Source organism: Lactuca saligna, chromosome 9 (genome assembly GCF_052625555.1).
Source record: "Lactuca saligna cultivar CGN05327 chromosome 9, ASM5262555v1, whole genome shotgun sequence".
Taxonomy (NCBI): Eukaryota; Viridiplantae; Streptophyta; class Magnoliopsida; order Asterales; family Asteraceae; genus Lactuca; species Lactuca saligna.
In genome coordinates this window covers 23,391,385-23,406,168 of record NC_136425.1, presented here as the reverse complement: position 1 = coordinate 23,406,168, position 14,784 = coordinate 23,391,385, and positions in this window count along the sequence as shown.

The following is a 14,784-nucleotide window of genomic DNA, read 5'->3' as shown; positions in this document are numbered from 1 at the left end:
AGATTGCCTTGGACTCGCCGAGTTGTATGAACAACTCGCCGAGTGCCTCCATTACTGAGTCTAACCACAACTCGCTGAGTCCACTCCATCACTCACTGGTCTCACTCGGCATCACTCAAAAAGGGAAAAATCAGGGACTCGCGGCTCGACTCGCCGAGTAAAGCAACTTTGAACGGGAATTAATAGTAGAAGAGGTTTAGAAACAGGACACATGTCAAAGTTAATGTTTAAGAAGATGCCATGTGTCAATTTAAAGAGTCATTTATTAGAAGAAAGAAGATTTCATCGCACTTTAGAATGTCGACATGCAAATTAATAAAAAAATTACTACATATATAGTGTTGGTGATTTGTTATCATCAATGTTATTTAAGTGTAATGATATTACTTTGTTGACCAAAAATGATCTTGATAAATATTAAACAAGTAAGTAATGTGTGGAGTACACACTTGTTTAAATTTGATCAAGTTTCAAAGTACACTATCATTTGGGGGCGAAGCCCTTGAACGAATCGGTGTTCAGAAGCAGCTCCCCTGAGAGCGGGGTCCAAGGGGTAGAGCCCCTGGATGGGGTCGAGCTGTGATAATATCTGTTTTTAATGTTACTATATTAAAAAATGCATCGGAAAACCAGTTTTTCAGAGAATTGACCATTGGTTTGACCCATATCCAAATATCCGTTTTTATATGAGTTTTTATGCTTTTATGACTATTTGAAACTGTCATATGATAGTTTTCAAACAGAGATTTTAAAGTCAGTTTTGGTCTCAATTCTGGTACATGCGAAAACATCATAAAAACACTCTTTGTTCTTGTCTATCTAAGTCTTATCCAATTAAAGAATCTTGGGAGGACTATCCAAATACTTTAATCAGAAAGTATTTAACATGATTCTCAAAATTTCCAAGTCTTTCTATACCTAAAATTTCTAACATATACTATATTGTATTTAAGAAATACTCTAAAATCTTGACTTTTTGCATTAGAAAAAAAAATTGAAATATATATGGAATATGTGAGATCAAGAAGCTGTGATAATCAATTATAACACCAAATACCCAAAAATATAACACGTAACAACCCGCGGCAACACACGGGGCTCAATTACTAGTTCATTATATAAAAGGTAAATTATATATTCGTTTGTGCGAATCCAGCTCGCCTCTATATAAAATGGGAGTTGATTTATACACAACGAATTTTCTTCGAACACAACAATTTATGCTTTAAAACATTGTACTGTGTAACATCTCTAAAACATGAATTGTTGTGTATGAAAAAAAAATATTATGTACGAATCACTTCCCATATAAATTAGACAAATTACAACTCATAAATGCAATTTTTACATGGTTATATTTTAAAGATTTAAACCAAAGCATCTTAATTTTTATCCACATGATATCTTTTTTTATTTTTTAGTTGATTCTTTAAACTGTTATTATTGGTTTTTTTGGTTTTCTATTACTAAATGTATTTTTTCAATATCAAAAATACTAACCCTCAGTATTAACTATTAACTATGAAGGAATATATCTAAACAATGTTATTTAAAAACTTCTCTCTTATTTTTGCTTAAAACATAACCAAACCAAATCGAATTGAAATTTTGTTTTTAAAAGATATGCAACTAAAAATGATTTGTTTGTTTGTTTTGGTTCACGACAATAATTAATATAAACTAAGATTCAGAACTTTAACAAATTACTTCATGACACACACAAATTCTAATTTAAAACATTACTTACACAATCATACATTCCTAGGAATCTCTTATACGCTAGGGAGACGACCACCATTCAACCCAACTTTTGTATTTTAGATAGTTGTTAGCAATATTCTATCACACTTCTTGCTTTCTATAGTAATATTAGAATAACTAACTCTAGTTATGTATGCATGACGATTAGTAAAATCAAAATCTAGGATGATATATATTTTTTTATAGAATAAATACATATATTGTGTAATACGATTGACCCATAATGGGCCTGGAAAGTTAAGTATTATATATGTTTACTAATCATTTTCCCTCGTTACACTTATCTTTGGGAATCCGTTTAGAACGAAATAAACAACTTTAAGAGATATTTCAAAGGATATATACATTAAAGTTCCAATATTTTTATTGATTTGACAAGAAAATTCTAAATTTTATTTTTTTGACAGTAAAGTCCAAATTACTGGCAGTTTTTGACACTTTTAACACTTTTTCCCGGTTAGCTGGTAATTAGGACTTTTTTGTCAAAAAAATATAGTTTACGACTTTCTTGTCAAATCGTCAATTAGGACTTTACTATAAAAAAAAAATAAAGTTTAGGACTTTCTTGTCAAATCGTTGAAAATATTGGAACTTTAGTGTATATATCCTTTTTTTTTTTGTTAAAAATTTAATGGTATGATACTCTTTCAACATAAGAGTTATTTAAACCTTCTGTAGTCAGCTAGATCCTATTGAAATTCTTAATGTTTGCTTCTTGTCACATCGTTTTTCTAATCTAAACAAACTGACATTGAAAAAAATGGAGATAATCAAGAAAGAAAGAAAGAAAGAAAGAAGCAGTATTGTGTTGGCTTTTTGTAGTCCTCAAAACCAAGACCCTTGAGGCCTCAAAACCATCAAGATCATCTAGGTCTGCACCAATCAATCCACAATAATTTCGCCACTGGGGCCGAACAATTACGAGACCCATCCTCACGCGTGAGCAACCATAACCAAAGATCAAAATATACATAGCTACTACCCCGAATCATGGTATCAAACCATGCTATCTCTCCAGACCAGCCCTTAGAATCACTTAAATGTTCCTCGATTCGAGTATGGATCCTGTGCTTCCAGTAGTACAATCCCAATACTACCTTCCACACCTATCCATACTTTCCTCAAGGATCCTAGTAGGTCCCCCAAGACCTACTCATAATAATACTCCCTATACCTACTCGACAATGAAATAACCGCACAAAAATACTTCCTAGGATCTCTTAGGATTCCCCACCTCCCTTGCCATCAGTAGTTGAAGAACTCCAATCAATGTCATTCAACCACTTCATGAATACAATTACATGCAAAAAACTTAAATAATCTTTCGAAAAAGGAATCCAACCCTACAACGGTTAGACTCAAATAAGAGTTGTGAAATAGGGTCGAATCCTTCACTTTAAGGTTATTTAACCTTCATAACATGTATCTTAGTGTATTCATTTGATGTTCAACTCACATCAACATGATTCCTACAAAGCACGAAGCAAGCAGCGTTCGATCAGTGGAGTCGACTGGCACTAAGACACAATAAGATCAAACATATCCTCACATGAAATTCTTGATCTCTGTCTCTTATCATCTCGGATACACTTTTGTCCTTCCTTTACCCTCTCAAGAGTGGCTAATTAATCATCACGCTGACTCGCTATACTCCACCCACTCATGAACTTCCACCAACCCTGCAACACTCGTGTATGCTGGTTATACATAACGCTGGATCCTATAGGTAGTCGAATACTTGATCTTACTTGAAGCCCTTCATCAAACAAGAACAGGAAATAAGGTCAAACCAAACATTCTCAGACTATAGAATATTAGTTATGTACAACTATGATGCATCCACTAAGAAACTACAGTAATGATATCAATTCCATATAAAAAGGAACCCTAGGCTACTAGGCATCATATAATCAGACAACTCTATCATGTAATTCCTGAAGATCCCTAGCCTATCACTACCATGATGTTCAAACATATCACAATATCAAATATCAGCTTGGTAACTTGGGGGTCAACTTATTTGCTCCGACTGATCGTAAACATCGCATTCTTTTTAATTATTTTGAAAACAAATTGAAAATCATTTTTAAAATCTTTTTCCTTAGTTTGAGACTGGATTCACATGAGTCTTCCTCCAATTCACTCAAACCAAGTTTTTGATACCAATTTGTAACACTCATAAAAATCATAAGAAATTTAAACTTTTTAAAACCAACCAATTTCACAAATTGTTTAGAAACATAGTTTTCAAAACATGTTCAACTTCAGAGTCTTCCAAAATCATAAGTCAAAACAAAAGGATGTGTACGGTCACGCCTTCGCCTTCCCGCGATCATCCAAAGTACCTCAAACATAGGATGATGCTATGTGATAGTATGTTATCGTGCTGTAGTGATCTGTTAGATCGATATCCTCATATATAGGATGATGATATGCTTAGTGATCTGTAAAATTTATCTAAGTGTCTGTTGATTGGATATATGTATGTTTATCTGTTATGCATATGTTGACATGTTGTTTGCGGTTGGGTTGAGGCAAACTAGTGTAGACTGAAGGCCAAGAGACCTAGGATGTCCCAGATAGACTGCAGGCTGGTGAGACATAGCAGTCAGGCCGAAGGCCCGAAGACCATTATAGATATGTTGAAGGCCCGGTGAGTCGTACCAGTTATGTTGAAGGTTCTGTGAGCGTACCAGATAGACTATAGTCTAGTGGGGCATTCATGTCAAGTTGAAGGCTTTGTATGCATGATGTTTGTATTATGCTTATGTTATGTGTTGGTAATTTGGGGGGATCTTACTAAGAGTTTCCTTACAGTTTTGGGTTATGTTTCAAGCACTTTGGATGATCGCTGGAAGGCTAAGGCATGGCCGTCCACATCCTCATGTTTCTACTTATGATTTCGGGAGACTCTGATGTTGAACATGTTTTGAAAACTATGTTTGTAAACAATTTATGAATTTTGTTGGTTTTAAAAAGTTTAAATTTATCATGAGTTTTATGATTGTTACAAGTTAGTGTTAAAGCTTTGGTTTGGGTGAGTTGGATGAACACTTTTGTGAATCCAATCTCAAACTAAGGAAAATATTTTAAAAATGATTTTCAATTTGTTTTCAAAATAATAAAAGAGGATGCGATGTGTACGATCAGCCGGAGCCAGTAAGTAGACCGCAAATTACTACATTGTTATTGATTTTATGATATGTTAGAACAACATGCTAGTCATAGGCTAGGGATCTTCAAGAATTGCAAGATAGAATTGCCTGATTATATGATGCCAGATAGCCTAGGGTTCTTCCTTATATGAATTTGACATCATTACTATAGTCGCTTAGTGTATGCATCATGGTTATAAATAACTAAGAATTTATAGCCCGAGAATGTTTGGTTTGGCTTTATTTCTTGTTCTTGTTTGATGAAGGGATTAGGGTAGGATCATATATTTGACTGTCTATAGGGTCTAGTGTTTTGTATGATTAGCATACAAGAGTGCTTCAGGGTTGGTGGAAGTTCCATGGATGAGTTGTGTGGGGTCAGTTAGTCGGTATCGTGATGTTTAGCCTTAATCTAGGGAGTGAGGATTGAGTGTATGTGGCTTCTAGTGTGTATTTTTAGGGTTGTTGTGATGATCCTGGAGACAAAAACTAGTAGGTATGGAAGGTAGTATGAGTCGGTACTACTGAAAGCATAGGACCCGTACGCATAAAAGGGAAATCACAACCCCTAAGGATTTTTTGGGAGTTGGTTCACTTGATATGATATGTGCGTTATTTGATATCTCCCTAGTTTATTTTTAGTATGGTGATGACATGACGTTTCGAGGCAGGATCCGGATCTGGATCAGGGACAGGTGGTCAGGGTTGGCCAACTGTGTCCAAGGACAAGATTAGGGAGATCCTTTAGGAGGAGGTTGTGGCTCACTTTCAAGCATAGTTTCCAGAGATGTTTAGGTTTATTAAGACCACCATATTGGAGTATTTTGATGAGCGTTATGCTGCTTTTTCTAAGGCTGTTGTTGTTGCAGCCACCGCAGCCGTTGCCGCTGGTGGGAGATTTTTCCAGTATCGGGAGTTCGACAATACGAAGTCCCCGACATTTGATGGAGTTCAGGACTTGATCATAGCCATGAGGTGGTTTTCTGACATTGAGGGGTGTTTCTTCACATGCTCTAGCCCAGCGGACCAGAACATCAGGTGCACTATGAACCTTCTGAGGTCCGGAGCGAATGATTGGTGGAGAGTGGTTACTAGCTCGTATTCTTCTGAGCAGAGAGTCGCTGTCTCTTGGGAGCAATTCTCGGATATGTTTCATTCTAGGTGTATGCTGCTGGTGGAGCGTGAGAGGTTGACCCATGAGTAGTTGGATTTGAGACAGGGGAATGAATCGGTGACGGAGATCACCAAGATGTTCACGGAGAGGGCCATGTTTTATCCTGAGTTTGCTACTTCTGAGTATGCTCGGATGACCCGTTACTTGAGCATGCTCAAGACAGATATTAGGCAGTTTGTATCCATGCAACATTATGGTTCATTTTGGAGTTGTCGGAGACCATCAGGCGGCGTGGGATTGAGATAGAGCTCCAAATGAGGGAGCAGAGACCGACCCCAGTGTAGTTGCAGCTTGCGTCGAAATAGTTTTGGGCCGCTGATACTAGATCATGAGGGTTAAGGGGTTGTACTTGTGGGAAGTGCGGTAAGTTCATGAGGGGGCATGTTGATTAGGAGGTGTGTGCCACAAATATGGCAAGAAGGGGCACTATGCAAGAGATTGTCGCCATCCGGCCCCAACTCTAAGTTCTAGGATTTGCTATCATTGTGATCACGTTGGCTATGTGAAGGTCAACTATCAATCGGTCGCCGCCAAGCCAGCGCAGGCCCTAGCGCTAGCTTCTTTGAGGGTCACCGATGGGCGCCAGGGGAGGGCGGAGCCCCTTAGGGCTCGACATTGTGTTTTCCAACTCACTACCGAGGAGGGCAAAGCAGATCTAGATCTTCTGATGGTTATGTTTCTATTTATTATTCTGTTGATTATGTTTTATGTTATGCTTATAAGTATGCCCTTGATAGGTACGTTCCTAGTGAACTCTTTGCCTGCTCTTGTGTTGTTTGACTCGGGTGCGAGTTAGTCCTTTGTATCACGATCATTCAGTAGGGTGTTTGATATGTCTAGTGGGGAGTTAGAGTGTTTGTTGCGGGTTTCTTTCGCCAACGAACACAGGGTTTCTGCATCTGCGGTATATCAGGTTTGAGTGCTAGAGATCTTCGGTGTGTATTATTGATGGATTTGAACCATGAGAACATTCCTATGTGTACATGCAAAACCTAATGCTTGGATCTAGGTTTCTCTATTGTCCATGCATTCATACAAGACTTTGTATCCATAGATCTAGTGATAACAAAAACCAGATCTAGAAGATTACCTCTTGTTGCTTGCTAGATTCTCCTTGTCTTTGATGCTTAGAGTCACAAGTGTAACTCCTATAATAGCTTACAAACACCAACTAGCAAGAGGGTTGTATATGAGAGAGAGGAGGGACACAAAAATCGGCTCTAGGGTTCTCAAGAAGCAAGTGGCCCAGTTTTGATACCAAGGGGGTCTGTTTGTAACGACCAAAAATTTCAACAATATTTAAACCTTTCAAAAACAACCCATTTTAATAATGTTATTACAAAAAGGTTTTCAATACATTTACTATCAGAGTATTCCCAGAATCATAACATAAAACATAAACACGAGGAGCGGTACGATCACGCCTTCGCCTTGCCATGGTCTCCTGAAGAACCTGAAAAACATTAAACCACAACTGTAAGCCCGAAAGCTTAGTGAGATACCCCCAAAATACCAACCACATATACGCCCTTCCAGGCTACGACCTTCCGGTCCAAATCATAATGCCTTCCGGCCCATAACATAGTGCCTTCCGCCCATAACATAAATAGCATACATAACATAAACAGAACATAGAGCAGTCATGCATATCGGGTCTAATGTGTGACTGGTCCGCCGTATCGGGCCTTCAGTCCACCGGGTCCACCCTCCGAGTCTAGTCATGTCCTTCGAGTTTGCAGTGTGGTTGGTCTGCCCGCACCGGGCCTTCAACCCACCTAGTCCACTCTCTGAGTCTACAATATGACAGGTCCGCCCGCATCGGGCCTTCAGTCGACCTGGTCCACTCTCCGAGCCTCGGCACGTCTGGTCCGCCCTCGTGGGGCCTACAGCCTATCCGGACCGCTCGCTGGGCCTTCGGAATAACCGGTCCGCCCTGGGTATCTTGGCCTACAGCACAAAGCAGGACCCGCCTCAACCCAACTCCCAGTCCAAACAACCATGTGCACATAACATACAATCATATAACAGTTCGTAGTCAACAAGCCGATGAAGCAGATCACATAACATATCATTACCCTAACCAGGATTTCGACCTAACCGGTCACTAGCATAGTCTCACCCTACATATCAGGAAAACCGACCTTAACCAGGTCTCTAACATATACCATCCTAGCTACCAGGATGCAGACATATCAAAGTAATAACATAACAACAAATACCCGGATCTCAATCTTATAAAGGGTCGGCCTTGGTGCCTTAGACCCTGTCGATATAGTAAGGATAACTCACCTCGCGAAAGCCGATACTCTGAACTAAAGAAGCAGACTCTTGAGTCACCAACTCACCGCAAATACCAAACTAACCATCATAACAAAATAAACATTAGGCCAAGCATACATCCACTTATCGAGCCAAGACCAAAGTCCAAATCATATACAAAGTCCAATATTGGCCCAATTTACCAAATTGGGCCCACCTCACCAAATGGGCCTAGATCCAATGTCCATAACAATAATTGGGCCCAAAGTACTCTATCCACAAACAGCCCAAACTTGGCCCAATAACCAACTACCCACAAACGGCCCAAACTCAAAGGCCCAATATTAAGATCCAATCAGGGGGAGTACGCTGGGCGTACTCTCTCTGGTACGCTGGGCGTACTGCAATGTTCACAAAAAGGAATCGGGGCACTGGTCCGCTACGCTGGGCGTAATCACGTGTTACGCGGGGCGTAACTGCACTACACATAAAATCATTGCAACTTCTTAATGACTTAAGCTATTAAACCCAAACTTCAGATCCCTAGGCCAAATATGATTAGAATTCATAAAGTCTCAAACTTTATCACTTGGGACGTCCATAAGTTCTTAATCCAAGGTCTTAATCCATTAAGACCTATATATCTCACACATGGAACAACTACAGCCCTTGGGACCTCATTTTTCTCACTCAAGACCTCTCCAAAGGTCTGAAAGGACATATAATCTCGGCCAACACAAAGCATGAATCAAGATGAGAACTTTGGGACAAGAAAGATGCTAAAAACTTCACAACACTTAGATCTAGGCAAAATACATGGCAAGCAAGAAGCTTTATACCTCAAATAAGCTTCAAAGGATAATATCTCTTCAGATCTACAAGCTCCAATCGTTCCTTTACTTCTTTGACAACTTCTCCTTTCTTCTTATAGCTTTTCTTTTGCCAAAATGAGCTTCCAAAGGCCAAACACACCCAACAATGGAGGGAATACGAGTTTCTAGGGTTTCTGAGGTTAAGGATGAGCTTATGGAGGCTAGGGTATGAACCAACATGTTCCTTATATAGTGGTTGACTCTAAGTTAGGGTTTGGGGTTTTTGAGAGTACGCTGGGCGTACTCACCCAGCCACCCTGCAATCTTTCCTCCCTTTACGCTGAGCGTACGTCCAGCTTACGCTGGACGTACCCAACCAAACTTCAAAATACATGCATGCCATGCATGCATGGGACCTTTTCCACTTATTCCACAAAGAGCTATAAAAATAATCATCTTCCAAACGCCGCAACTCCTCTACTCTAAACCCGCTCCCAAATAACTTTAAATTCATACGAGGGTGACGAGAAGACCAATGCTTCTAACAACATACACCAGCCCGAAACCTTCTCGGATGAAACCCATTTCCCGAAAAAGGTCCAGAATTACCCTTCCTCTTAAATCTTAGGGACTCACAATTAAACATTTTAAGAACAGGGTGTTACAATTCTCCCCCACTTAAATTAGGCTTCTTCCTCGAAGCCTGCGACAACTCTACTCCGAAAGTACCCCTGCAATGCACCGCCTGGCATTCACCGGACCAGGTTCCTCACAATTCGACCATCGAAATCCGAAACCCAACTTTACCTTTCTTGCTGACAGGATGACACATGCTTCAGCCTCATAGCAACTCCCACGAGTTCTCCACCGCAATCTCATAACCACACTGAACTGGCTCTAGTGTCCTCGGTTAGGAAAAACCCGATACACTAATGACACTTCCAAACATCCTTCCGGATGAATTTTCTCCACATAAAACAAAATCCTCTGGAAATCCGAGATTCCATCCATGCGTTCCTGCCGAGCCTCAGCAACCATCCAACCCGGATGTGATCCTATACCACTGCCGCAATCTCACTACTCAATGGTCATAATTGGACCACTCCAATCATAACCCTGCGCTGCTACTTCCACTTCACAAATTTACACTCCCTTATAGCATAACCGCTATCCACACAACACACATGTCCTGAATCTGCTCGCAAGGACTCTCGAGTCCATGCACTACCTCCACCAATCAAGATCAATACCCAGGGCCAGACCTTCTAATGCTAACACATTACAACATACTCAACCCATTTCCTCGAACCGATCCAATAATACCTGCAGAGTCTTCAGCATGACTGGTCTGCCTTACCAGGCCTTCAGCCAATCTGGGCCACTCTCAAAACCTTCATCCAATCTGGACCGCCCTCCAGGGCCTTCAGTCTGGCTGGACCGTCCTCCGAGCCTTCGGCCTGACTGGTACGCCTTCCGGCCTTCAGTCTATCCGGACCTCTCAACTAGCATTCATCAGTCCGAGTCCTCTCTCCGGGGAAATCCTCCCATGCATACTGTTCTAACCCTCAAAGGGTTCCAAACTCTATCTCCATCATGCATACTCAATCCCGGCCTGATCCCAGGCCCTCCACAATCAAATGCCATAGGTCTGTATTCTGCCCCGCATGCCTGCTCTCACTCATACCAGCCTACTCTCTGCTGATAGAAACACTGCGGAATCCCAAACAGCTAAACAATCTCTCAAGTCTATCGACCATCCGGAGAATTTCCAATTCTCCCCCACTTAGGGCACTGACTATCAACCACCGGTCGCTATCACCGACCTCCCAAAACAACCTTGCATGAAACCCAACACTTACACGCGGACTGATTCCCACCAGCACTAGCAACCTTCACAAAATCACATTTCCACACTGATCATCCCGCTCGAAAGAAACTCCATCTTTTGCTAGCCACTACTCAGACTGCAGATGCTACCCGACATTCAGACCAACGCCATATTTCCACTAATAACCCTCATGAATGATAACCAACGAAAACCCAAACTCTAACCCATAACCATACCAAACCTTCAAGGAACAACGGATACCAGAACGACAAACCACACAATGAGACTAGCAGATAATAATACTCCACAATAATCACAAGATACCAAGATATCAAGAAAGGAACATACCCGCAGCTGCATCCGACACTGCTCTGACCTCCTCTGCTGAAAGCTGAAAAGCACGACCATGAGCCCTTGGGGGCTCCGCTCCACCCTGACCTCCACTTATGATCCTCAAAGTGGCCGGTGCTGGAGCCTGCACCGGTCCTACAACAAGCTGTGGGTAGTTGACCCTCAAGTGCCCAACCTGATGACAATGATAACAAATCCTTAAATCCCAAACCGGCACTGACTGCCAACAATCCCTTGCATAGTGCCCCTCTTTTCCGCACTTGCGGCATGCACCACCGGACTGACAAACTCCGGTGTGACCCCTCCCACACTTCCCACAAACATGGATGCCCTGATCTCTCACCCTGGAATCAACGGTCTTGGACCGTTTTGTCGTCGGCTGCGACTACACCGGAGCTTGCCTCAGCTCACGCAACTGCAACTCAATCTCTAACTCACGCCGCCTGGCGGCCTCCTGCAACTCCAACAAAGTCTCACACCTCTGCGCGGACACAAACTGTCTGATATCTCTCTTCAGCGTACTCAGATATCGGGACATCTGAGCCTGCTCTCGAAGTGAACTCAGGGCAAAACATCTCCCTCTCAGTGAACATCCTGATGATCTCCGTCACTGACTCCGAATCTTGCTTTAGCTCAAGGAACTCCTGAGCTAACCTCTCCTTCTCGACCTGTGGAACATAACGAGTGCTGAACATCTCTCTGAACTGATCCCATGAAATCGCAGCCCTCTGCGCATCTGAGTATGACCCCGTGGTCAATCTCCACCAATCCTTTGCCCCGAGCCTTAACAGGTCAGAGCATACCTCACCCTCTGATCAGCAGGGCATGAACACGTGAAGAAACACCCCTCCACGTCTGATAACCATCTCATAGCAACGATCGGATCCTGAACTCCATCAAAGGTGGGAGGCTTCGTATTATCGAAGTCCCCATACTGAAAACTTCTACTAGCTCCTCCCCCCGCCGCTGCTACAGCCGTTGTAGCCGCCGCGACAGCCATCTCAGTGAGAGCCGCATAGCGCTCATCAAAATACTCCACCATGGCGGTCTTGATCGACCCAAACAGTTCTGGCAGCTCGGCCCGGAACAACGCAGCAACCTCATCATGCAGGATCTCACGAATCTCCGCATCCAACTCGCGCGTGCTCATCTGTCCGATAACCTCGGGCAGTACTGACCCGCCCGGAACTCCCTCTCCTGCACCCGATCCTGACCCGGATCCACCCCCAACATGCCTTGAAATCTCCATACTGAAAATAAACCACAAAATCTCAGACACTTCCCACTATCACGGGAACCAACTCTCAACCCAACCCTAGAGGTCATGGTTTCCCTGATATGCGTATGGGTCCTGTGCTTTGAGGGACGGTTTTGTAGTGTTGCCCGGTGTGGCACCGGCAACACCTAATTTTCATATATTTAGTGTAAATTTTTTCAATTTTTTTATATATCGGCAACTACGTAAAAAAATTAGCAACTACAAAAAAAAAAATTGCCACCCAATTGGATCAACTAAGCCCAAAAATATATTTATAACTTAGACTTATCACCAAAAAGCCTATTAATTTTAGCTAAAAAAAAACTAGTGTAGCCCAAAGCTCATTTAGATAATTGGATCTTTTGATCCAATTGGAAGAAGGGTAAAAAAAAAAACTTGCAGCCAAGATGAGTAGCAAAACAGAAAGCAAAAAAAAAAAAAAGATCGACACAGTGAAGTCGACTTGGAGAGTTCGACTCATCGACTGTGATGCCTCAACCCTCACGATTCACGAAGACTTGCTTGGTGCTTGATACTTCCATTGCTAATTCCTTCTAATTTCTTGAGTATCTTGTTGATTGAGTAGCAAAAATCGATTCCCAATTGTTCAATTCGACTCCAATTGACCAAGCCCTAGCTAAGAATGAAACAAGTAAGTGTTTGAAAATTGAAATTTTACCAATTTGTTTAGGTTGAAATTGCTATGTTTTTATCTTGAATTGGTGAAATTGCTATGTTTCCATTGATGTTATTGCCTTATTCATTGATTTGGTGAAATTTTACCAATTTGTTTAGTTTAAAATTGCTATATTTTTATCTTGAATTGGTGAAATTGTTATATTTTCATTGATGTTATTGCCTTATTGATTGATTTGGTGAAATTTTACCAATTTATTTAGGTTGAAATTGCTATGTTTTTATCTTGAATCGGTGAAATTGCTATATTTTCATTGATGTTATTGACTTATTGATTGATTTGGTAAAATAAAATTGCTATGTCATATTGTCTTTATTGAAATTCAATTTTGATTTGGTGTAATTTCTATGTTTTGACTTTTGATTGAAGCTATTGGATGATTTGGTGAAATTATTAGTTATTTAGCTTAATGTTGAATTGTAGGTTACCCTTGGTGGTTTTCTTACCAAAAGACCAAGACCTAATATTAATGAAAGCGGTGAAGGATCTTCCCAAACACCAATCACCAACCAATCAATTCCTTCGGTCTCTAATGCAATTCCACAAACACCATGCTCTAATGAAACTAATGATGGTGTTGATATGAAAGATCTTCCAAAGGACCCGACGGATAGGCCAATGGTTACAAGTTATGCCTCAAATATAAGAGATGATGTAAGAAGGGCATATTTGCTTCAAGGACCTTGTCAAATAAGGCTACATAAGTTTCCAAAAAAGAAAATAGGTGATAGATTAAGAAGCTTCGTTCCTTCATGGTTTAACGATTTTGATTAATTAGAATATAGTGTGAAAAATAAAAAAGCATATTGTTTATATTGTTATGTATGTGGAGACCTCATGGGACAAAAAGGAGGGAGAGATGCATTTGTTTCCCAAGGTTTTGATACTTGGAATAAAAAAAATGCATTTCGGACTCATGTGGGTAATGTTGATAGTTTTCACAACAAAGCAAGAGAAAAGTGTGACTTTTTATTGAGAGAAAACAAGCTATTAATGTAGTGTTGAGGCAGAGGACCATAAATATAAAGCACGATTACGTGTTTCTATTATTGTTGTTAGACTTTTATTGAAGACAGGCTTACCGTTTCGTGGTAATGACGAGTCGGTTAACTCGGAAAATAGAGGGCTTTACACTGAAGTGTTAAAAGCCATTCGAGTGACTAGTGAAGATATTTTCAACAATACTTTTGAAAATGCTCCTAAGGACAATCAACTTATTTTCCCTAAAATCCAAAAAGAACTTGTGCAATGTTTTGCACAAGAAGTACTTTTGAGTATTCGTCAAGAGATTGGTCAAGATGTATTCGCTTTATTGGTTGATGAATCTAGCGATGTCTCAAAAAAGGAACAAATGGCTATTGTTTTGCGATATGTTGATAGTCTTGGCTTTGTGAAAGAAAGATTCATTGGAGTTGTGCACGTGAAGGATACATCCTCTTTGACACTCAAAAACGCCTTAAATGAAGTACTTACAAGTAATAAGTTGAGT